At 38.2% G+C, this 25,084-nt stretch overlaps 1 long non-coding RNA gene across 7 annotated transcripts; it reads right to left on the bottom strand.

The window, feature by feature from the left end:
- Positions 1 to 9,676: 9,676 nt before the first annotated feature.
- Positions 9,677 to 18,821, bottom strand: LOC131521362 (uncharacterized). 7 transcript variants are annotated; one of them, XR_009266277.1, is made up of 6 exons: positions 18,653 to 18,821; positions 15,931 to 17,586; positions 15,597 to 15,838; positions 11,042 to 13,762; positions 10,859 to 10,910; positions 9,677 to 10,751 (listed from the first exon to the last, which is right to left on the bottom strand). It is a non-coding gene; the product is annotated as an uncharacterized LOC131521362 (long non-coding RNA). The 7 variants fall into 7 exon arrangements; XR_009266273.1 differs by having other exon boundaries at positions 14,570 to 15,838; XR_009266276.1 differs by having other exon boundaries at positions 11,042 to 11,201; positions 11,312 to 15,838.
- Between the last annotated feature and the right edge of the window lie 6,263 nt (positions 18,822 to 25,084).

The following is a 25,084-nucleotide window of genomic DNA, read 5'->3' on the forward strand; positions in this document are numbered from 1 at the left end:
AAATGTAAGTGCACAGACATAAGCTACATAAAATAAAGTGTATCAAGATTGTACTTAAGTGTACTTTATGTGTATCTATACTAGGTGTGTGCAGCGAAGCCAGTATTTGTATCTGTAGTAATCACAAAATTATTCGTATCTGTATTCGGATAAAACCGGAAGTAGGCGGAGCTTGAACCAGAACTTGTACAGTACAGGCTACTTGATAAGACTGTTATGTTTATGGTTTTACAGACTATCTTTTTTTCGTAGTTATCACTAAACAAATATGCCGTGTTTAATTAAAATATATATTATTATTTTTTTTTTTTTTTTTTTTTTATGATTATAACATTTATTTAAATATCTTCCAACAGTCGGAGCCGATATCCTTGTATACCCAGTGCTTCTAGATGCAGTGCTGTTGTGCTTTGGGCAACGCGAGTTCGAGTCCCAGCTTGACCTTTCATGATCTGATAAATAAATATTTCAATGTCTAAATTAAAACAGTAAGGGTTCCTATGCAGTTTAGAAATATGGAAATCGAAAGTCATTTCCAGGAAATGCATGGAAAAAGGCAACTGCAACTCTCCTATTTTATTTGCACTTATTTCATTCATAAACTCAACACACTTGTTACTGTGTTGTAATTTTAGAGGTATATGTAAAACAACATGATTTCCTTTGGCTCACCGGTTCTTGCGCAGTTTAAAAAAGGTCTGGAAAAGTAGCCTATGAAAAAAAAAAAAGAAAAAAAAAGAAAAAAAGAAAAGAGAACATGGAAAAATATTTGTTTTTCGACTATTTACCCTATTCAGCGTTCTAAAATATTAAATTAGACCTAATAATTTCTAAAAAATCTATTTATCATACAAGTATGAAGATTTCATGACAAACATTTATTGATCATTTGAACACGACTGAATGAATTCAAGGTGCATATTATCATTATGCAGAACTCTTTAAAGGAGTTTTTTTTACTTCACTAAGCAAATGTGCGTGTGCCACGCAAACCAGCAAAAGATAAGGATGCAAACATGTAGGCCTAGTAGAAAATGTATCTGTATTTAAGTTGATTATTTACCTACTCTTGACAGAGAGCTTGTCACGAATCTGGTCTGTAACTTCCATTCACTCACCACCAGAGGTCACTCACTCACCACAGTATTCATTGCACTGATCACATTACTGTTGCATTTCACCATCTACTCAATTTCCCATCATCCATTGCACTGATTGCACACGCAGCTGAAGTCACTAATCACACACTCTATTTAAACCCTGGACTTTGTTTGCCTCACTGCCGAGTATTGTATACGTTTACCGCTCCCCTAGCCGTAGCAACTCTACAGATCCCCTGATAGTTTTCCTAGTTTTCCCCTGCCTGATTTGGATTGTGTTTTCCCCTGCCTGTTTTGGATTGTGTTTTCCCCTGCCTGTTTTGGATTGTGTTTTCCCCTGCCTGGACTATTGCTTCGCTTTCAGATACCTCTCTCGTCAAGCCCCTCCGGATACTGTTCGCTGTCGACCGACCTTTGCTTTCCCTAGGATTACTCTTTGTCTTGTCCCTGCCATACCTGTTTGCCATTGCTCGACCCTGCCTGTATTTATGACCATGCCTGTAAATAAAGGCTTGCACTTGGATCCGCACGTCTCACATCTCGTCAGCCCCGTTACAGAGCTGGTTTGGTTTTTGAGAGATGGAGATGCGCAGAGACTCGCAACGCAGCTGTTTGATTGGTGATCGCGCTGTGCTTATTCCATTCATTCGTGTATCATATTGTAGCCTATAAGGTTTAAATCATTGCCTTTTAAATATACACAAATAGTAGAATGTGTATGATGTATTATTTTAGGTAATATTATCCTTGCCAAGCTCTGATTTCTGAGAGATGCATGGAGTGGCAACAACAATGTTTGATTTGCGCTTTTTTCGTTCATAAAATTTACATTCATTCACTTCACACACTCACTATTGCATGACTTTAGAGGTTTGTGTAAAATATCGCGCTGATCCCCTGGTTCACCTGCTATCTTGCAAACACCAGACTGTGCTGCAGCCTCAGCTGAATAGTCGGGCAGAATTATTCGTTATCCGTTATTCGTTTTTGAAGCCATTATCCATGCCTTTCCGAATAAGGTATTTGACTTCGGGCACACCCCTAATCTATACTGTACACCTTATCCAGCTCCACCTAGTTTGATTTAACTCATGAGTACACAGCTTAAATACATGTAATACCTTTCTAATTACATTACAATTACATAATATTACACAGGCTTAAGCTACTTAAAATAAAGTGTATCAAGATTGTACTTAAGTGTTCTTCATGTGTATCTATACTGTACACCTTATCCAGCTGCACATTAGTTTGATTTAACCCGCCAGTACACAGCTAAAATACATGTAATACCTTTCTAATTACATTACAATTACATAATATTACACAGGCTTAAGCTACTTAAAATAAAGTGTATCAAGATTGTACTTAAGTGTACAAGTAGCTGTGTAACAGACTCAGTCTGTTGCATATGTGTAACAGTAGCTGCCTATTACAGCTACATAATTTCAAACTGTAATTACAGGCTGTTCCATAACTTAGTTACATGGTAAGTACATTTTATTTCATGTAAGTACAACAGCTACTACTAAGTACTTAATTAGGTAATTACTCTGTATTATGACACCTTAAAATAAAGTGTTACCCAAAAGGAATGTAACTAATTAGTTACAGTTACTGAGAAAAATGTAGTTAAATGAGTTACTCATAAAAATGTTAACGATTACAAAGAGGGTTACATCTGATTATTTTCAGATACACACCCACATACAGACTCCTTTCAGAAATTTCATTGCTCTAAAATATGAGACACCAATGTTTCAGGAGTTTAGGACACAAATAGGACACATGTTTATTCGATAGCTGTTTTATTTCATATTTGGATTTATTTATATGCTTTATTTTTTTAAGATTATCTGTTTTTTCCCCCCAAGGCATTGTGTGATATCAGTGTTTCCTGTCATAGCTATGCAAGCATTTTAAGGATATTTATGCAAGCCATCTACTGCATTCTGTAGAAGATTTTTATTGATATTAATCAGAATTATTTAGACTTAATCAAGGTGAATCTTGCCAAAAATGTATCTATTGAATCTACCAATATGTTCTGAAGGCCTTTTTGTCAAAGTGTGTACGTGGCAAAGCACATCTGGAAGGAGTGAGGAGGGGGCTTTTTTTCCCTTTACCATAACAAAGTCAGGATGGTCTTCTCTCCTATGGGACAGATAGAAGTATGTACACTAGTAAAATATAGGATGGTACACGTGGGGTTCAATGTTTAGAGACCCCCTCCCTTATGTTAATTTTTTGAGTATATATACGAGAGACGACAAGTTCTCGGGAGGACTCCTTTGCAAACGAGTTTTCAGGTTTTATGCCATTAAAAAATAAAACCTACTCTGGAATCAAATTCTGGCACTGCGTCTTGTTCTTTGAATTGCAGCGGACGACACTTCAATTCTTGCTTTGATAACATTACTGAATATGATCCAGATGTAGTATTTGATAAAAATGCAATTTTCTCAGCTTTTTGCTCTAAATGTTTCTTTTTTTATGAAACCTACCTTTATTCAAGTGTTGCTAAAAAGGATTGCTTGAAGCTAGACTAAAACATTTTTTATTGATTTTTTTGTTGTTGTTTAAAAGTAGAGGGTCTGTTCTAGTAGTTATATCCTATACTGTCCATCAATAATGATTTATGACCATGATTTATGACCGGATTTATGGGCATCGTGTCAGCGTTGATCGACAGGTTGTCCTATGTCAAATGTATACCAGGGTAGATTTCTGACCTGATTTATGGGTATATGACCCCTCTGTCACCCTGACTGTCACGTCACCGGGGTCCTGTCAGCCCTGACTGACATGACAGTAGGTGTTTGTAAATCAAAAGATCTAAACAGATGACATTTGTTGGATTTATGAGTGGATTTACGATTTTTCTTATCACTCACCTGGTGCCGTGGGGGTTTTATGGCGTTCCTTCATGGCCTGTAGCTAACGGTCAGTCTGGAAGTGTTGGGCCTCTTCTTGGTTCTGGAAAAAATGGCTGAGCAAAGAATGTGTATTGCCACCTTATGTTTGTTTGATCTGTATGTTATATGTTAATGCCTAGTCAGGGGGGTCTTCCTGGTTATGGAAAAAGTGTCTGAGTAATGGGTGATGTGGTAGCTCCTTAAGAGGACCAATGTTTGTTTGATTTGTATGACATATGTTATTGTCTAGACACCAATTTGTTCCTACCGGCTTGTCTACATCCGCCTCTGAATAAGGAAGATTGTCAGGACATCTGCTTTTCCAGGTATGGATCAAGAAAGGTGTCGTGTCTGAGGGTAGTTCTTTGTTTTTGGGGGGATGGAAGGCATCCAAACACGTGTCTAATGTCAAACCCCTAAACGGTTCAGTTCTGCTTGATCTATAGGCTAAATGTTGATAGCTAAGACATCGCTGTTTTGATTGTATGAAAACTGAAACATAGAATTAAAGAATTCACCAATTGATGAAAATTTCTATATGCGTCTGAAAAAGGTGCTATGTCTGGGCAAGTTTTTCTTTATCATCTCAGCGTGTGTATGCTAACACCTCTGTAGGATCAGAACAACCTAATCTGTAGGTTGAATAGATAAACTTATGAGAAGCAGTCTTAAGTTAAAAATTATTCAAACCACCAACTATCCATTTACTTCTGACAGTGAAGGTGATTGTGGGGTCTAACTGAGAGCGGACGACAGTATCCTCTTTGTGCTTGTGTTAATGGCTTTACAGCATTCGCTCATATAGATGTGCACAGAATCATGCTTGAGTTCAGTTCAGTTCATTTTATTTATAAAGCCCAATAAAACAACAATGGTTGACCATTGTGCTAAACGACATTGTTTAAATGAAAAGTACATAACATGATATGACAAGACAAACAAATAAACATTTTAAATAAGCCCTGCTTTAGACAAATAATCAACACTTTGGCTGATTATTTGGACTCTCTCACACACACACACACACACACACACACACACACACACACAAATCTGAGTATACTAAATTTGAAGTATGAGCAAAAATGTTGTTTTACTTTTGTTATTTAATAAATGTTTTCATTTTAATCTAGCCCATAGATAGTATGTGTACTTTAAAAGAACAAATATACATTTCACTTAAAACTTCTCAGTAAAACAATTACACCTACGGTTTTAAACATGTTTAAAAAGTTTTAAACACATTGTCACTAAAGCAAGTCATGCTGTCTATTGTCTTTAAATTAAACTTTAGTTTTATTCTTTAATTTCTTTAAAACAGCCTGATGATAATGCACCCAAGTGCTTTTCTCACACAGTAGAAAACTCTTTGGATGTGTTTGTGACAAACACACAATTTTTTACTTTAGAAAAGTTAAATTTCTCACCTAGAACACAAAACTTGTACATTTTGACTATTTTCTAGGTACCAAGTCGTTTTAAATGGTTTACTAAAAGATTAAAGCACCAGCATCTGTGATTTTCAAAATGAAAGAGATATAAAATATAAGGATGTTTCAACTATTATCATCATTTCCTTTTGACCCTAATAAACTGGTAATGAATTTACTATGACAACCGATACAATGTAGGCTACAGTTCTCATACTATGTGTGTAAATAGCTGTGCTAAAACATTTATGAGTATTTTTGCACACCAACAGATTTTGTCAGGTATGCGTCTCATCTAAGAAGTGTTTTGTAAATAACATTTTGTTTAATTTTTTTTTTACATTACTAGATTTAGACATATTATCAAGATTTCAGATGGCCGTTATACTACATTCCCTTTTGAAAAGGTTATAGACATAGTCGTTTATACAGGAAATATGTTTGCACAACAGAAATATGTATCAGTATAACAAATACCTAATACTGAAATCCTCTCTTCTAAATTTGTTGAAGTTTTTAATGCCGATTTTGATGGCCTACCTGATACCACGCTATACTTTTTCATTGTTTTTAGAGGAAGACTATTCTCAGAATCTGGTCAATCATGTCGCAGTGTTTGCAGGAAAATATGAACAAATACATTATAAGAAAATAAAAGCATAGTCCTTCTACAAGAGATTGTTTAAACCGAGATTGTGATGTACTGTAGAGCTTTTTCTGGTCCGTCTTGAGCGGCCACGAGACACACAGATCTTACAGTTTCTCTGTTACATGTACATCTATTTCATTTAGAACTAGAAGTTGCACATTACAAGTTGAAGACAGTGTGGAAACACTATTTTCTTTGTACGCGTCTCTAAACAAGACTTTAATAAATAAATCACAGATGTCATGTAGTTAATTCATTGAAAGGTGCATGTTTTTGACCATTTTAGATGGACCGCACCAGCACACAGACACATGTTTTAGGTATTTATCTGACCAAAAGGTATGATCCTGGGTAGTGTTGTCAAAAGACCCGGTACTTCGGTACCAAGTCGGTACTAAAAAAAATGAAAACGTCACAGTACCAGGTTCTTTTAAGTACCGGTGGTACAGAGTACCCGGTCAACCCGGTTCTTGACGCGTACGGCCCGATGATTTCCGTGATGCAGAAAACGCGGACGGAATCTCGGAATCCAGTTATAAAAACGGAATTTACAGTTTAGCACGGAATGTCACGGAATTTGTCAAAGTTTGAATGAATTAATCAAAAGTAGGTCATTACACTTAAATCAAATCGCGACATGGACTAGTATCTGTAAATATTAAGCCGCAAAAGTCGATTCAAATATGAATCCCGCATGTTCTGCGTGTCTCTGTGTGAATGAATGAATGGCAGAGACGCGCGGTTTTGTTTACTATACACTGAAGCGCGCGTGACGCTCGCGGTGATTTCAGCATCTGCAGTCTCAATGAGGACATAAACACATAAATAACGCCTCCAGAACTACACTGAGTCACTTCAGGAGCATTTTACCGTTTCATTGAGTAAAACCAGCGTCATATCATATAGCTACGTTACACACAGAAATGTAAAGGTATTCACGGCAACCCGTCAAAATAAAGGTTAACTTAAAGACATTGTGCCAGAAATATATTACTATTATTTAGTAGAATGTATGTGATACTATTACTACTGTTGAAAAAAAAAATAATAAATACTTATTTTTAAAGAAATCACACAATATTTCTTCCATATTTAAATTTTAATAGTAAATCCCCTTTATTTACCAAAAAAAATAAATAAAATGTGTTTAAATTTAATTAATTAAAAGACAAATTAAATTTGGGTGAAACTTGTTTACTGATTTTCATACTTTTATTACTTGCGGAAAAACTTGAAACAATTTAAATAAGTATAAAGAATGGATTGATTTTTGTACATTTTTATTTTTGTATGAATTTATTATTAAAAATAGTGTGTTTTTTAATTAGCATGTGGTACCGAAATTAGTACCGAGAACCGTGGATTTTCACTGGTATCGGTACCGAATACTGAAATTTTGGTACCGTGACAACACTAATCCTGGGGAAACACGCACAACAGCAGCTGTGTGTCGTCATGATTGTCTTCATAACTGATCCACTTTTATTAAAACACTGCGGCATGAAGTTACTGTGTTCAACATCACAGTCCCTTGAAATATTGTAGTATATATATATATATTTTTTTTTTCCCCTTCTAAATATCATGTATTTAGCTTAAATATTAGTTGTTAAGTGTTTACAAAGTTGTCATGCCTGTTGTTGAATTTTATAACATACATTTCACCAAACCTAAAGGACTGAAAAATAGGTTTAGCTTAAGCCCGCATTTCAGCTGTTAGCCTGAAAATGCAAGTGAACTGAGATTTCATACCGAGATAATCTACAGAACGTAAAACAAGCTCACAGTTTTGGATTCTAGTTTATGTTGAATATTGTTTGTTACAGTTTCACAGGTTTAACACCTCATTACATGAAGACACGTACTGTATAAATCACAAAGTTTTTCACTGCAGTAGGCCGACTCTGAAACCAGACCGAAAAAAATATTTGCTTGAGACTTAGCTGTATGAGAATTGTTGTGTTTTTTCTTTCTATGATTTGTTCGTGTTCATCATATTTATCAATATTTATGTGGATTTCCATGATATAATAAAATATTTAACAAAATGTTTGGGTAATGTGTGTGAGTATAGAATGAGGCACAAGGATCTTTGAAAAATTTGTATCCTAAAATATCCATGTAACACTCGGAATCATTTAAGATTGAGAATAATAATACAATTAACACATTAACATTTTACAGGAGATGTGAATGTGAGTTCTTGGCTGATTTGTACATTATTAAATTAAAATAAATCTATTAGAAATTGTCATGAACTGAAGGTGTAAACAAAAACACTGTGCATTTAACAGCGATATACTTTTAACGCCTTGTTCGCAAGAAAAACATAAGATTGTTGTGAGATATAAACAATCTCACTCGCAAAGTTTTTCATAGCGTTACGCTTTGAAACCAGAACCGTTTTTTTAAGTTTCCATGACTTTGTTCGCTCTTTCTGTTTGAATTTGTGTACCGTGGTTTCACCAACCTTATCTTATTTTCCCACCTAATTGTAATTGTCAGGCCTTACGCTTAGTCAATATTTCTACGAATTTGGTTGATTTAATAAAATATCACGTCTTCATTCGAGACATTTACGTTATATTATCATATCATCCTAGTTTATATCAGATATACAAGATTGTTTCTTATTAAATATTATTAAATTGCTAACAACAAACAAAAAAGTATCTTAGGCCTGACCATACACACACACATGCGCACACTCACACATTTACTTATGGTGCTTTTCCACTGCATGCACTGCATGGTACGTTTCGTTACAGCTCACTTTTGGGGGGTTTTCAACTGGGTACAGTACCTGGTACCTGGTACTTTTTTCAGTACCACCTCGGCTGAGGTTCCAAGCGAAACAAAAAATGGCTGTTTTATGGTCTGTTGAGGAATTACAGACTTTCCTCTCTTTGATAGCCGAGGAGCAGATCCAGCGAGAACTTGATGGGGTGATGTGTATAATCTCACCCACTCTGAAGCGGTACTACTGTAAACTGCAGTGGAAGCGCAAACCGAGCTGAGCTGAGTCATACCACGCAGTGGAAAAGTGCCATTAGCTATTTAAATGGGGGCATTACATACACTTCTATTATTTTTATATACAGACAGTTATACATTTTATAACCTAAACCTAATCCTAAACCTACCCCTCACAGAAAACCTTCTGCATTTTTACAATTTCAAAAAAACGTTTACTTTAATTTCATACCAGTTTTACAAATGAGGACGTCCCCAAAGGGAGGTTTTGTGAGGTGTTGCTCACGTTTGGATACAAATAAAATATGGTACACACGCACAAACTCATGTTTCTGTGAATTGTGAGGACTTTCCATAGACTTCTATTACTTTTATACTGACCAAATGATCTTTTCCCTCCCCAGGTTTTACGATTCTTGTGGGACATTTGGTACCCACTATGTAGCATACACACACACACACACACAATTTTAACATTTTAAATTCATGTCATGCACAGTTTTTAACCACTGATCTATAATAGAATAAATTATTAACAACCTGTAACCTAAAATAAAAACAAATTCCACAGTTAATAATTAAAGGTGTGACAAAAAAAAAACACTGACTCGTAACACCGGAAGACACAAGAACACAAAACACTGGAAAGGTCCGAGCTCCATAAGGTGAATAATGAAAATGATTTAATTTTCATTATTTTAATTATGATAGTAATAATAAAATGATAGACGTAACACTACATTAAAAACTAAATCAACACAAACTGAGTTTGAGAAAAGCACAGAAACACATGGTCACTCAGGACTCACACACACTGATCTTACTGTCTATTTATTATATAATAAATATATAGTAATATAGGATTTATTACACAATTTATTCTGACATGTTATTTCACTGACAGAAGTTCAGCTGCAGTATTAATGACATGAAGAGAAAAGAAGAGACTCTATAACATCTCATTGTTACTGGTTTATCATGCAGCTTCAAGCATTATGGGTAGAATCTCTCATCAACCTATTCTGATTCATCAACAATATTTGTCAGTTTCACAGATGATCCGGATCCAAATCCAAACCCAGGATAGAGCAGCTGAGTGAATGTGGTCTGGACTGTGTGGATGAGGCTCATTGTATCAGAGACGCTGTAGAAGGACAGAGTTCCTGCACCGTGATCCACAAACACTCCTATTCTACTGCTGATGGACTCTACAGGGAGAACAGTCTGTATCTTATTGTGTATGAATGAATATCTGGAGGGAAAGCAGATCAAACTCCAGGACTGATCATTATACCCAAACATACACTCATTACCCAATACCTTCCTGCTGATGCTCTTATATGACACTGATATTCGCACCCCACCAAATATAGTTCCACTCCACTCCAGCTCCCAGTAACATAGTCCACACACACTCTCTCTACACAACACCTGACGATACACATAAAATCTGTCTGGATGATCAGGATAATGCTGATCTGTGCCAGTGTAAGTAATCACTCTGTTGTTCTCAGACAGACGGAGGCGTTTATGTACTGTTTTCAGATCCAGAGTGAGCTGATGGGAATTTGATGGAGATAAAACACATCAGAATCAGGAATTATGAATCTGTTTGATCTGTTCATGTAGCTGAACTCTTCATGTTCAGTGTATCATCAGTGTCTCAGTACAGATGACCAGATATCTGTGCAAATCATCATTTACATCATCAATTATAAAACTCTTCTTTCACCTCCTAAAGGGAGAACATGAACACACTCAGTGAGTTTTTCTGCTTGTTTTCTTACTTACTTACATTGTAGGAAGTCGTTCCTGGTTCTGGGAACAATGTTGGTGATTGTGACTGTGGAAATCAACAGACATGAACAGTGTGATTCTCATGATCCTGCATCCATTCCTCAGACATTTCTAATGTGATGATATGAGATGATGATGGACTCGTTTCTGAGAGCAGATGAATCTCCAGGACTTTACCTCTGTCTGAGATCTTCTTGAGCTCCTCTTTGCAGAAATCCTCCAGTTTGTCTCTCAGCTGATGGACAGATTCTCTCAGATCATCAGAAGAGAAGAGAGAACTGAAGGGATCGTCATTTCCATCTGTAGATTCAGGAGGTGCTGAGAGAGACTGGAAACTCTACAGAAAACAGAAATCAGAACTCATCAGCTCCACACTTCACCCAATAACTTGCACCAACAACAGATTTGTACGGCTCTTGTTAACTTGACTGATCTTTAGTAACTCACCTCAATCCAGCACTTTCACAGCATCCGCTTCATTCTTCTCATATTCATTACATCACATTAGAGTTACAGATTCTAGTTTATTTAAATGTGCTATTAGTATACTTTTAAACTAAAAATAGGAAAGTATACTTTTAGTCTACTTTATGTACTTCTCAGAAATATACTTAAAATGACATTTAAGTATACTTGACTTATACTTAGAAAAAGTATTTGAGCTATACTTGTGCTCTGAGGATCTGCATTTTCATTGTTCTGTGGTAGGGGGCGCTAGTACACATCTTCTGTACAGAGTTTCAAAAAGCAAACAAACACGTGAAGAAAAAACCAAAACAACAGATGCTTCTACATGTAATCTAACACTGTCGTCAGACATTAAACAACATCAAAACTATGTAATGTTATGGAATAAAATGTCGACCAATGAAGAGGTAATAATGACTGTCAAGCTTTGGGGTGTTGATCGATTCCATCTACGTTTTGATTATCATTCTGAATCCAATTCATAGTCTTTTTTCAGCTTTTTTTTTTTTTTCCAAAATATTGTTTATTTTTTATTAATGAAACTTACCCACATTCAAGTGTTTAAAAAAGAATGCATGAAACTAGAAATGTTTTTGTTTCCAAGCAGGTACCCTGTTCTTTCTTTTGATGTTTTGTATGTTCAGACATTCATACAACAATATATATATATATATATACACATACAAATTAATACCTAAATATGGCCATAGTAGTATGCTTAAAGTATGATGTAAAGTTCACTTAAAAAAAAACTTATGAATATACTTTCAGTATAAAACTACTATTACTGAGACTATACTTCCAAATGTACTAAAATGCTACTACAAGTGAAGAGTTCATTTGAAAAAACAATAAATGCCACGCGATCTAAACCCTAAACACGCTTTGTCAAAAAAGCCTGTATTGTCCACTTTCAAGGCATCGCGAGTTCACGTTTTACTGCAGAAGCCGACAAGTACCCTTGTTGTTGAACCGAAGCCGATAAGTCCATTTTAGCGAATCAGCGCGCTGTATTCAGGTCAGGTGACAAGGCTACTTTCACTTTGAAAACACGTGCTAGCTGAGAGGAGTTTCTTCTAAGCTGACTAAAATTGATCGAGGATGGATAATTTTGACGAACTTGATGATATGATATCTTCTTCAGGGCGTAAAAGAAAAGAAAATCTGAAACATTTTCATGGAACCTTGAAAAAGCAGCAATGGTGAGGGAAAAGCTCCGTGTATTGCGTGTAATCACATCCATACAATTTATGATCACAACAACATTGTCAGGCATCTACATTGTCATCTGAGGAGATTACAAAGGTTAAACGAGTGTTTTTTTTGTTTTGTTTTTTTTTAACTCTAAAACAGGAAATGTGGAGTTATCTGCTTTTGCCAAAAAAAAAAAAAAAACACTGTTGGAGTTATCTGCTTTTGCTATAAAAAACTTTTAATATGGAGAAAAAAAAAAAAAAAAACATACTTTGTTAACTTTCATTTTGTAAATTGCCTGTATTTGTTTAGTTATTACTTAATTAAAACAACCCAACTGCAGTTTGATTGATATTATTTGGAATGCGTAATAAAAAATAAAAAAAACGTGATTTCTGAAAAAAAAAAAAAAAAAATGAAGTTATCGGTTTTTGCAAATGAACTCTTAAAGTATTTAATTAGTAAACTATCAGTATACCTATAAGTTTACTTTTAGTATAGTTGCAGTTTGTCACAAATCCGGTCTATGAACTTCCGTTCACCCACCACCAGAGGTCACTCACTCACCACATTGACTCTCACACCATACATCACACTGGAGCCCGGACCCAGAGCATTCCCCCCAAAGATGCAATAATCACGGGACAGCAGCCAGAGAAGTGCGTTGATAACCCCCCAAAATTGGCAGAGCTTAATGTTGGTGGGGTGCTGGATGTCGCTTGGAGTAACGGCATTGCTGTGGCCTTAGAGAAGAGAGTTTAGCTCCTGCAGGAGCTGATACTGCTGCAACATCTGAAAGAAAATGCGGCTTCTGCAGAAGCGGCACTGCTGCAACATCTGAAGAGAGAATGTGGCTTCTGCAGAAGCGGGCACTGCTGCGGCAGTGGAGGAATATAGAAAAGGCTCCTGCGCGAGCCGTCCCTGCCATGGCATCTGAAAAGAGAAGGAGGCTTCTGTGGAATCAAGTACTGCTGCGGCGGTGGAGAAAAATCAGATAAGTCTCCTGCAGGAGCGGGGTGTTGCTGAGATGGCTGAAGTGGAGATGAGCAGCTATGGGTGGATTTGGTGGTGTTAAAGAGGATGGCTATGGCGGGTCTGAGGTTCAAGTGAACAGGGATGGACTGGCGTTGAAGGGGTCTGCTGATGAGGGTTCGGTGAGCTTCTTTGATATGGATGGGTCTTCACCGCTAGCAGAGGCAGCCTCACGCTAGCGTCTGCTATGAAAGCTGGAGGTCACTGAAAAGGAAGAGGGGTTATTAGTGGTGGCAGGAAAAGACTGAGATATGTGGGCCTGTGTTGCCAGCGGAGGCAGCTACACGCTTGCTTCGGCTGCTGTAGCTGTCGGCTGCGGAAAAAAAAGGGGAATGGTTTGTGACTTTGGCAGGACATGCTGAAATGTCCGGGTAGCCTGCAGCGTTGCCAACTTAGCAATTTTGTTGCTGGATTTAACAATTTCTCAGACTACCCTAGCAACTTTTCAAAGCAACTAGCAAAAAATGTAGCCATTTTAAAAATTGTATTTTGAAACCTTTAAAAAGTGGTAAAATGGTAAAAGGCATGCGTTTTTCTCTTAACCACACAAAAGGAAAACATGTTGAAACAGCTAGCCAGCTAAGCGGCACATTGGCTGGTAACGTTAGACACTTTGAGGGAGGTGCCTAGCAGTATGCACTTCATATATGAATTAAGTTGCAGGTTGCACTTGTTCAGTATTTGTTTATTTATGATACACCTTAATTTTTTAGTTTGTACTTATGATTGTTAATCATTACTGTTGGTCCACTGAGATTAATTTTTGTTTTCTGGTTAAGATCAACAGTGGAAGAGAAGTTTCACTGATGATTATCTGACTTATCTATCCATTTATCAAAATGAAATGAGTAAATTAAATACGGGTAAAATGCTGGTGAAAAATAAGCGAGTAATTGCAGTGTGTATTCTAAGCACTTGAGTCATGATTACGTAATGACATTAACATCCGTTGATGTCGCAACGTCATTTAACAACTTTAACAACAAATGATCTGCCTTTAGCGATTTTTACCTGAAAATTGTTTGGCAAGACTGGTGGCCTGCGCCGCTAGCGGAGGCAGCCTCGCGCTTGCGTCTGGAAACAGAAGCCGAGGTGAAGGCTGAGCCGAAGCGGGAAGCGAGTGAGGCTTTGCTGCGGTAAGAACTGGCTTGTTGAAGGCCTGCTTCTGTGATCCGACGCTCGCGGAGAGCCGGGTCTTGTGCGGGACAATGGTGGTGTCAAGCGAGACGAGTTCGGGGCTTTGCTCGATCTATTGGCCGCCTTGGCGGCTGGAGTGGATTTAGGAGTGAGGTTGGCTGATTTACAGGGTGACGAATAGATCGTACAAATCCATTTGTTTATCCTCTGCGAGAACGGAGCGAATTAATCAGCATTTGCCTCTGCCACTTTCCGATCTGAGAAATTGTTGGCGCAGCCGAATGATATGAGGGTGCCAGGGAAGTTGGAAATTTAGGCAGTGGAGGTGAGGTTAAGCCTCAGTGTTGGGGAAATCTTGTGGCTGGTCGAGCAGAGCAGCGGCCGCGATGGAGCCTGGGGCTCGGCGGCGATGACTGGCGGAGGAGGAGTGATCCTGGGGCCGGCGGATTTGCTGCAGAGGATCTGAAAATCTCAAGTATAGGTCACGTTGTTTGGATGGGGAAAAAATTGGGTCTGTGATATAATGGCAAAGGAGCGAACCGAACGCTGAAAGACTAGAGCTGATGGAGGTAAGACTGCTTTGATTATTTATAGGGGTTCTCTCTCGAGCTGATTGGATAGATGGTGTGATTGCTGATGATGAATTGGCTGTGTTAATTATCTGCGCGTGCTCCTCCCGAAATTTGTTAATAAAACATCACTTATAACTTTAGGGTGTATTCACACCAGGAAAGTCCTCTAGTTCACTTGCTTTGGTCCGGACCAAATACAATGTTGATTTTTTTTTTCTTTGGTGCGGTTCACTTTCACACTGCCCTTTTTGCAAGTGAACCAGAGATTGTAAACAAAACAACACATGTGCTAAGGTCATCCATTTATTGGTTCATCCATCCAACCGTACCAGAGTTCGTTTGGAAGCGGACCGAGACCACCTCTTCAGCTGGCTCTCGGTACGGCCCTGCTCCAGCTCAGCGTCTCTCCTCCTCAGATCATTGATCTCCTGCTCCAGTCGCCCAGTCGTCCTTCAGCTCGACTCACTGCTTGCTTTTCCTGATCTCTGATCAGCCGTATCAGCTCAGAGCGGCGTCTCTCAATGGAGCGGATGAGCTCAGTAAAGATCCTCTCACTGTCCTCCACTGCTGTCTGTGCAGAGCGTTGTTAGGACACACAGTGATTCAGGCTTCAGTGAGTCTGAACTGAGACGGAGACAAACTTCTCTTCTTCTCCAGACTCACCTTCTGAGACTCCACAGCCTCTCTCAGCTGCTGAAGATCTTTCTCTCTCTGCTGGATTCTCTGCTGGAACGTCTTCTGCGTCTCCTTCAGCTGGTGCTGCAGGACAAACGGATGATAGTGAATCTCACACAAAATTATCATGTGAACAGATGAATCCAGTAAAAGTGGAGCTGATAACAAATAAACAACAACTTGATGGCTTTGTATTTTCTTCCAGTACAGACGTCACACTGCACATCTCCAGCTCCAGCGTCACAGTCAGCAGGACATTTCCTCTTCTTCAGTTTCTCTATCACTTCAGCCAGCATGGTGTTTCTAGCTAAAGCAGGTCTTGGACTGAAGGTCTGTCTGCACTGAGGGCAGCTGTAGACTCTCATCTGATCCTCCTGATCCCAGCAACCTGTAATACAGCTCTTACAGTAACTGTGTCCACATTAAGTTGTCACTGGATCCTTCAGAAGATCCTGACACACTGCACACATGAACTCATCCTGAAAAACTCTGGCTCCTGCCATTTTACTGCTTGAATACAGAGCCACAAACACACAACAGCTCAACTGCACTTCAGTTTCTCTTTCCCTGAACACGTGTTTCCTGGTTCTGTGTTTGAGTAAAACAGTTGTGTCTGTGAGTCTGTAAAGCAGGTTCATCTTCCTAATTATATATGCAGACTTTATGATTATTTAGTAGTTTCCACTTTTTTGTTATATCTTGTATTATAAAAGGAAAAGGTGGAAAATGAACCATTTTTAATAAAAAATAAACTCAAGATGAAGGCACACCCATTTACAGTAGCAAATATCATGGTGGCTGCATTTACACTTGGCATTAATATGCGATCATCATGATCTGATCAAGCACGACTTCTCTATCTGGATAACAGATTGGATCTGTCTTTCCTGCACAATATTTTAATAAGTCTGCAGATATGGCACGGTACGAAGTTGACCTGAAGTGGTATTTTTTTTTTTTTTATGCCAACTGGCGTGGGGGAAATGCACATTCATTACAGAGAATGAGTGGTTCTGCAACTTTCAGGTACTTTCCTCCATCGTTCTTCTGACAGTTTGGGAGAGAGGGTGCAGGTTTGTGCATGACGTTGACTTCCGAATGCAGACATGATGGCTGGTTTTTATAACGTGTGAACATATCCCCTTTCGTTTCTACAACAAAAAGAATCTGTGCGCCTTGCTATCACTAGTTTTATTTTGATTTCCTGAATTTGCTACTAGCTTTTAGCCCTTTAGCATCCCTAGCATGGTTGCTGCTAATCTTGCTTACATTGCTTACAATCTATTCACACACATTACCATTGTTTTACTCACTGTTACTTGCTTTTATGGCGGATGTGTGTCTGCCTTTATATGCAGGAGTGCAGTTGAAGCTGAAGGACGTGGAGAAGCATATCCATGATCTGCTAGAGAAGTAGGCCCAGCCGCGTGAGCAGAGAGCCGCGCTGGAAACATCCCAGGGCTAATACTCACAAGTCTGAAATTAGTGTGGGGCGATATTAGTAATGTTACTCCCACCATCTCTACTGCCTGCATTTCTCTGCACAGGCCCAGTGCACCCAGGATGCGATCTTCCCAGGCCTCCTTCACTCCGGCGCTGGGACACCAAAGACCTTGGGTCAGAGGTGGGTAGAGTACCCAAAACCTGTACTCAAGTGAAAGTAAAAGTAATAGTCTGAATAGTTACTTGAGTAAGAGTAAAAAAGTATCGGATAAAAAAACTACTCAAGTAGTTAGTTACTAGTTACTTTGGATCATATACTGAATATAGTCTATTTTTATTTAGATATATATAGATATTTAGATAAAATGTATATATACATACATATACACACACACACACATACATACATACACACACTGCCGTTCAAAATACTTTTAATGTTTTTTTTTTTTTAATGTAATATATTTCAGTGATGCAAATCAGAATTTTTATCAGCCTGATTTATTATCAATGCTGTTCTTTTTTAGCTTTCTATTCATAAAAGAATCCTGAACAAAATGTCACAGGTTCCAAAAATATTAAGCAGCAAAACTGTTCTCTGTTGAAAACCAGCATATGCTGGTAAGGTATGTTTTGAAGCATTCGATGCTGGTTTGAGCTGATTTCCTTTGCTGGTTTATGCTGGTCCTTAGCTTGTTTAAGCTGGTCACGTGACCAGCAAAGGACCAGCATAAACCAGCTTCAAAACATACCTAACCACCATATTCTGTTTTTTTCAACAACTGGTAATAAATCAATATATTTGAATAATTTCTGAAGGATCATATGACTCTGAAAACTGGAGTAACAGCTGATAAAAATTCTGATTTGCATCACTGAATTAAATTAAATTATTTTATAGTATGTTAATTATGTATAATAAATGTAATATGTATATAACCTCTGACACGGAGAAGAGTGAAAACTCCTCACATGACCGCTACAGAACATCTGAACATAACGAAACAAATGCACTTATTCCGTCTGTTCTGCAAAATGTAAAGAAATGTAGCCTTTATTTCTGCAAGCGTAAATATTGTGAAAATATCAATATTAATTGTGTCTAGGCATTCTTCATGAAACTAACGCGGGTTTGGCGGGTGTTCATTTCATACTCCGTGACAGCTTATTTAATGAATAAATGATACGTTGTATTTAATGTGTAAGGTACATGTACAACAAACTGGTAACGTCATAGTGGTATCGTGTACTGTAATCGAATCTATACCTGTGGAACCGGCAGCACACGCGATGCTCGTCTAATAAAGATATTCTTAGCTAGCAAACCATAGCCTTTGCTTTCAACTGACTAGATCCAAAGCCACGTCTTCAAGGGTCTTGATGTTACAACTCTGAGTGAGAACCGCTTCAGACGACTCAGCGTGTGCGGCAGGGAACTGAACGAATCATTCAAACTGATTCGCGAACCGATTCACTGGTTTGCCAACTGGTTTGATCAAGCCTTCGAACAGAATTGACTCAAAAGAATGAATCATTCGCGAACGGGCATCGCTCATTGCCCAGAAAAAAAGTAGACGGCGGGCTTGGAATAAATTGAAGGATTTTTAACTTGTATTGCATTAAGATAAAGTAACGAGAGGAGCATCGCCCACAGTAACGAAGTAAAAGTACCATTTTTTTCACTAAAAATGTACTCGAGTAAGAGTAAAAGTACCCATTTTTAAATATACTCTGAAAGTATTAGTTACCCAAAAAATGTACTCAAGTAAATGTAACGAAGTAAATGTAACTCGTTACTACCCACCTCTGCCTTGGGTTCACCAGCAGTGGAAGACGCGAGCCAAGCCCCGGGCGAGGACCTCTCCCTCTCCGCCGCCTCTGTTCTTTGAGATCTCCACCCGGAACTGCTTCGCTCCCCTCCGCGAGACAGATTGTGACGCTGTGGTCGTCGAAGACTCCATTGTCCGGCACATCCGTGCTACCCTAGCTAAAGGTAAAGTTGTGCTCCACACAGGGGTTAATGACATCAAGCTGCGGCAGACGGAGACACTGAAGAGGGACTTCAGCAGCCTGATCAACCAGGTTAGATCAACCAGAACCGGGAACACTCCCCATAACACACGATGTACTCGTTACATCGTAAGTAGAATGGAATCTACGCTAATATTTGTCTGTTTCTTTCCTATTCTGTTTCTCAGTCCTTATCCAATCAGATGGTGGATCAGCACCAAGAGATGATGTCTACAGCCCTGATCGTCAGCGGAGACCAGGACACCCAGATGACCCCCAGAGACATATCCCCATTGAAGACCTCGATTACAATACAATAAAACTAAAAATATAACAAAATAACTAAAAATATAATAAAATACCTAACTACATAATACTATTATTGTTAGAAATTGCAACAAAATAAAAAATAGAAATATAAACTTTTGAACTGCGGGTTTCGTCTGGTCAGAGGAGAACTGACCCCTGACTGAGCCTGGTTTCTCCCAAGGTTTTTTTCTCCATTCTGTCACAGAGGGAGTTTTGGTTCCTTGCCGCTGTCGCCTCTGGCTTGCTCAGTTGGGGACACTTCATTTCTAGCGATTATCGCCGATTTGATTGCACAGATACTATTTAAACTAAACTGAGCTAGACAATGACATCTCTGAATTCAATAATGAAATGCCCTTTAACTGAAAATTGAGTGTTTAATCTTATCATTATACATTACTGACACTCTATCCTCCAATTTGATACTGTTAAGTGCTTTGACACAATCTGTATTGTTAAAAGCGCTATATAAATAAAGGTGACTTGACTTGACTTGACTTGATCGAGACAGTGCGCAGCACATCACCTGCGACGAGTATCGTCGTGTCAGGACTACTTCCTACATTGTTTCTCAAATAGTGATGTCAAAATATAAATTTAATGCAGGATCTAGTAAAAATCTGATAGTGATTGAACCAGAAAAATGCAAAGTAAATGAACAAAACTATTTTTAAAGCTTGGGCTCCTAAACATTAGATCACTTGCACCCAAAGCAGTTTTTGTAAATTAAATGATCTCAGATAATAGTTTTGATGTACTCTGCTTGACTGAAACCTGGCTCAAATCAAATGACTATATTGGTCTAAATGAAGCTACTCCACCAAGCTACTGTTATAAGCATGAGCCCCGTCAGACTGGTCACGGCGGCAGTGTTGCAGTAATATATAGTGATATTGTGTGTACTGTGTGTAGACCGCCAGGGCCGTATACAGATTTCCTAAAGGAATTTGCAGATTTCTTCTCAGACCTATAGGTTAATGTTGATAAAGCGCTAATTGTCTGAGACTTTAACATTCATGTTGATAATACAAATGATGCTTTAGGACTTGCGTTTATAGACTTAATAAACTCCTTTTGAGTCAAGAAAAATGTCACCAATTACTGATTTGAACTATATGGCTCCACATTATCGTCCGGGTAGAACTATTGTTCCATCCACCAAAGATAGATTCACAAATAACCTGCCTGATCTCAACTGCTCTGTGTACCCATAAATACACATGAACTAGACAAGATGACTAGCAATATGGGCACTATATGAAGTTCCTAAACGTAAGTTAGGAGGAGCGAGCCCATCTAATCTTTCAATCAAAAGCCAGAGTATATAAGCAGCTGCTTACCTCTCTCCGGTCTCAGCTGCTCCAGCATAATCCGGTAGTGTTGTTCAGAACCATGTCAAACATACCGGACCTCCAGCTTTTTCCTTCAGATGACGAACTTTTCTCTTGTCCTGAGACACCAACACGAGTTGCGAACTCGTGTATCATCGGAACGCACGGATCCAAGTCAGGACACTCCCTCTGAGTGCTTCGGTCACAAAATAGAAAAATATATAGATTTTATATGTAGAAATCCTCCGACATTTTTCTTTCTCTCTTTGTGTTTGTCACAACACAGACGTCCTACGCCATCCACCAGAACTGCTTCCGCATATGACAGATGGAGGAAGTGATAGAAAAGTGTTTATTACGTTTGAAATATGGATTTTTTTTTTTCAAAAACGCATGGAATTGCTACAGGAGGCCTTTATTCATGCCCCAGAGCCATGTGAGGCACGTTTTATTATGGATGCATGCGCTTTATTTAACGTGTTTTGGACTGTTAAAGAGAAACACCCACTCACTGCAATAATAACGCTTGGAAGAGCCAGGACAATTTTTAATATTACTCTGATTGGATTCCTCTGAAAGAAGAAAGTCATATACACCTAGGATGGCTCTTGGATGAGTAAAACACAGGCTAATTTTAATTTTTGGGTGAACTAACTCTTTAATATCAAGTTTTAAACGGATACCTTGGCAGGATCAAAGATTGGGAGGGCTTTGAATAGTTCAGTGCAAGGATGTCTCTCCATCACTGCCTGTAGCTTGGTGGAACATTATGCCATTGCTTCTTTAAACAGCTCTGAAAAAGTGTTTCGTCACATTAGCTCTAGCATTCTGCCCACTTCAAATCAGACACAGAGATGAAATAGTGTGGTAAGATTACATTTGTTTGAACAAATTATAGCATTTATTTCAATTAATTATCAATCGAGAAAGAGAGAGATGACAGTTGTGTGTGCGTTACCTGCATCTGCGCATCTCTCTACAAACAATTAATTATTTCAAAAACAGAAATTTTACCACCTCGTTGCTGATGAATATAATATAGCAATCTAGCATCTAGGCTATTTTATTAATAAAAATCGCGGGAAAGCGCTAACAAGTTTATGTGTTTGCACAGTGCAATCTGTGATCAACCCTGTGCTGCATGCAAAAGATGCACAAGCAACAGGGATGACCGCAAGCTTGAGAATACTGTCAAGCAAAGCCGATTCAAATACTTGGGAGAGCTTCACAAGGAGTGGACTGAAGCCGGAGTCAGTGCATCAAAAGTCACCACGCTCAGACGTCTTCAGGAAAAGGACTACCAAGCCACTTCTGAACAGAAACAATGTCAAAAGTACCTGGGCTAAGGAGAAAAAGAACTGGACTGTTGCTCAGTGGTCCAAAGTCCTCTTTTCAGATGAAAGTAAATTTTGCATTTAATTTGGAAATCAAGGTCTGGAGTCTGGAGGAAGAGTGGAGAGTGACAGAATCCAAGCTGCTTGAAGTCCAGTGTGAAGTCAGTGATGATTTGGGATTTGTGTTTTATCAAGTCCAAAGTCAATGCAGCCATCTACCAGGAGATTTTGGAGCACTTTATGCTTCCATCTGCTGACAAGCTTTATGATGATGCTGATTTCCCTTTCCAGCATGACTTTAGCACCTGCCCACAGTGCCAAAACCACTTCCAAGTGGTTTGCTGACCATGATATTACTGTGCTTGATTGGCCAGCCAACATTCCTGACCTGAACCCTATATGGAATCGATGGAATATTTTCAAGAGAAAGATGAGAAACAGTCGATCCAACAATACAGATGAGCTGAAGGTTCAATACTGTCTCAGCAGTGCCATAGGTTGATCTTGTCCATGCCACACCTCGCTGATGCTGGAGCTTGTGCTAAAGGAGCCCCGACCAAGTATTGAGTGCATAAATGAACATACTTTAAAGAACTTGCACTTTTCTGTTTTGCAAATCCTTTTTTGATTGATCTTAGGAAATATTCTAATATTTTGAGATCCTGGATTTTTGACTTTCATGAGCTGTAAGCTTTAATCATCTAAATGAAAACAAACCAAAAAAACTTTTGAAATGTTTTACTTTACATGTAATGAATGTAGATATTATTTTTTTTTTAGATGCACCTATATATATATATATATATACATACACAGTCATGGCCAACAGTATTGGCACCCTTGGTAAATTTGATCAGAGGTGGCTGTGAAAATTTATCATTTTAATCTTTTATTTAAAAAAATTCACAAAAATCTAACCTTTCATTGGAGAATAAAAATTTTAAATGGGGGGAAATATCATTATGAAATAAATGTTTTTCTCTAATACACATTGGCCACAATTAACGGCACCCTTTTAGTCAATACTTTTTGAAACCTCCATTTACAGGTTTAACAGCTCTAAATTTTCTCCTATAATGTCTGATGAGGTTAGAAAACACCTTACAAGAGATCAGAGACCATTTTTTTTCATCCAGAATCACTCCAGACCATGTTGGTGCTTCTCCTCTTCAGTTCACCCCACTCATTTTCTGCAGGGTTCAGGTCAGAGGACTGGAATGGCCATAGCAGAAGCTTGATTTTGTGCCCAGTGGTTTTTGAGGTTTGTGTTTGGATTATTTTGAGGTTTGTGTTTAGATTATTGTACGGTTGGAAGATCCAAGCATGGCCCATTATATGATTTCTAACAGAGTCAGTCACTTTTTGATTTTTAATCTGTTGGTATTTGATAGAATCAGTGATGCCGTGTGTCTAAACAAGATATCCAGGACCTCCAGCAGAAATATGGGCCCACAACATCAAAAACACAGCAGTATATTTCATTGTACACATGGGGTACTTTTTTATCCCCGTGTGCACCAAACCCATCTTGAGTGTTTTCTGCTAAAAAGCTCACTTTTTAGTTTCATCTGACCATAGAAGCCAGTCACATTTGAAGTTCCAGTTGTGTCTGATAACTGAATATGCTGGAGTTTGTTTTTGGATGAGCGAGGAGAATTTTTTCTTGAAACCCTCCCGAACAACATGTGGTGATATTTGACTTTTTTTTTTTTTTTTAAGGTTATTTACAGAACATCACTCCCCCATTCTTATGAAAAGTCATTATCAAATTCTTTTGCTCTGTTCCATGACGTAATTTTTGTAGACAGGTGACGTTTTTTTTGTCTTCTGCAGATATGCATTGCAGATATGCTCACTGAATATAGACCTAACAGACCACTCAGATCATTAGGATCGAGTCAGTTAGAAATACCAAGGGTTCACACAAAACAAGGGGAGTCCGCTTTTAGCTATTATGCCGCCCGCAGTTGGAACCAGCTTCCAGAAGAGATCAGATGTGCTAAAACATTAGCCATATTTAAATCCAGACTCAAAACTCATCTGTTTAGCTGTGCGTTTGTTGAATGAGCACTGTGCTCCGTCCGAACTGATTGCACTGTATTTTATGTATAATCATTTTCTATTCTTAACTGCTTTAAATTCATTTTAAATAAATTTTTATTCCTTGTTTTTATTGTTGTGATTGCAATTTCCTTCCTTTTATGTAAAGCACTTTGAATTACCACTGTGTATGAAATGTTCTATATAAATAAACTTGCCTTGCCTTCTGTGGTTAGTTTTATTTTAGACATTTTAAATATGAAATTGTTTGTGCCCTCTCACATTAAAAGTCACGTCAAACAGTGCATCCTACTACCCCCTCAAACGCGCATGAATGACGAGTGCTACAATCTTTAATTAAAGTTTTCTGCGGATATCTGTGGCCGTGGATTCCATGCGGGCATAGTGATCTTCAACTGGTGGAGTCGAACATCATTAGTGCAGACGTGAATAGTCAAGTCAAGTCACCGTTATTTATATAGCACTTTTTACAATGCAGATTATGTCAAAGGAGCTTTACAGTATTAAAAAATGGGAAATAGTGTGTCAAAATAGTGTGCTATTCTCCTCTGCCCAGACAAGACCAGCAGTTTAATTCCAGGTTGCAACAAAGTCAGATTGTGCAGAGGACTCATCTGGTTCCCGTGGTCTGAATAACAATCTTACTGAATTTAT

Source organism: Onychostoma macrolepis, chromosome 16, assembly GCF_012432095.1.
Source record: "Onychostoma macrolepis isolate SWU-2019 chromosome 16, ASM1243209v1, whole genome shotgun sequence".
Classification (NCBI taxonomy): Eukaryota; Metazoa; Chordata; class Actinopteri; order Cypriniformes; family Cyprinidae; genus Onychostoma; species Onychostoma macrolepis.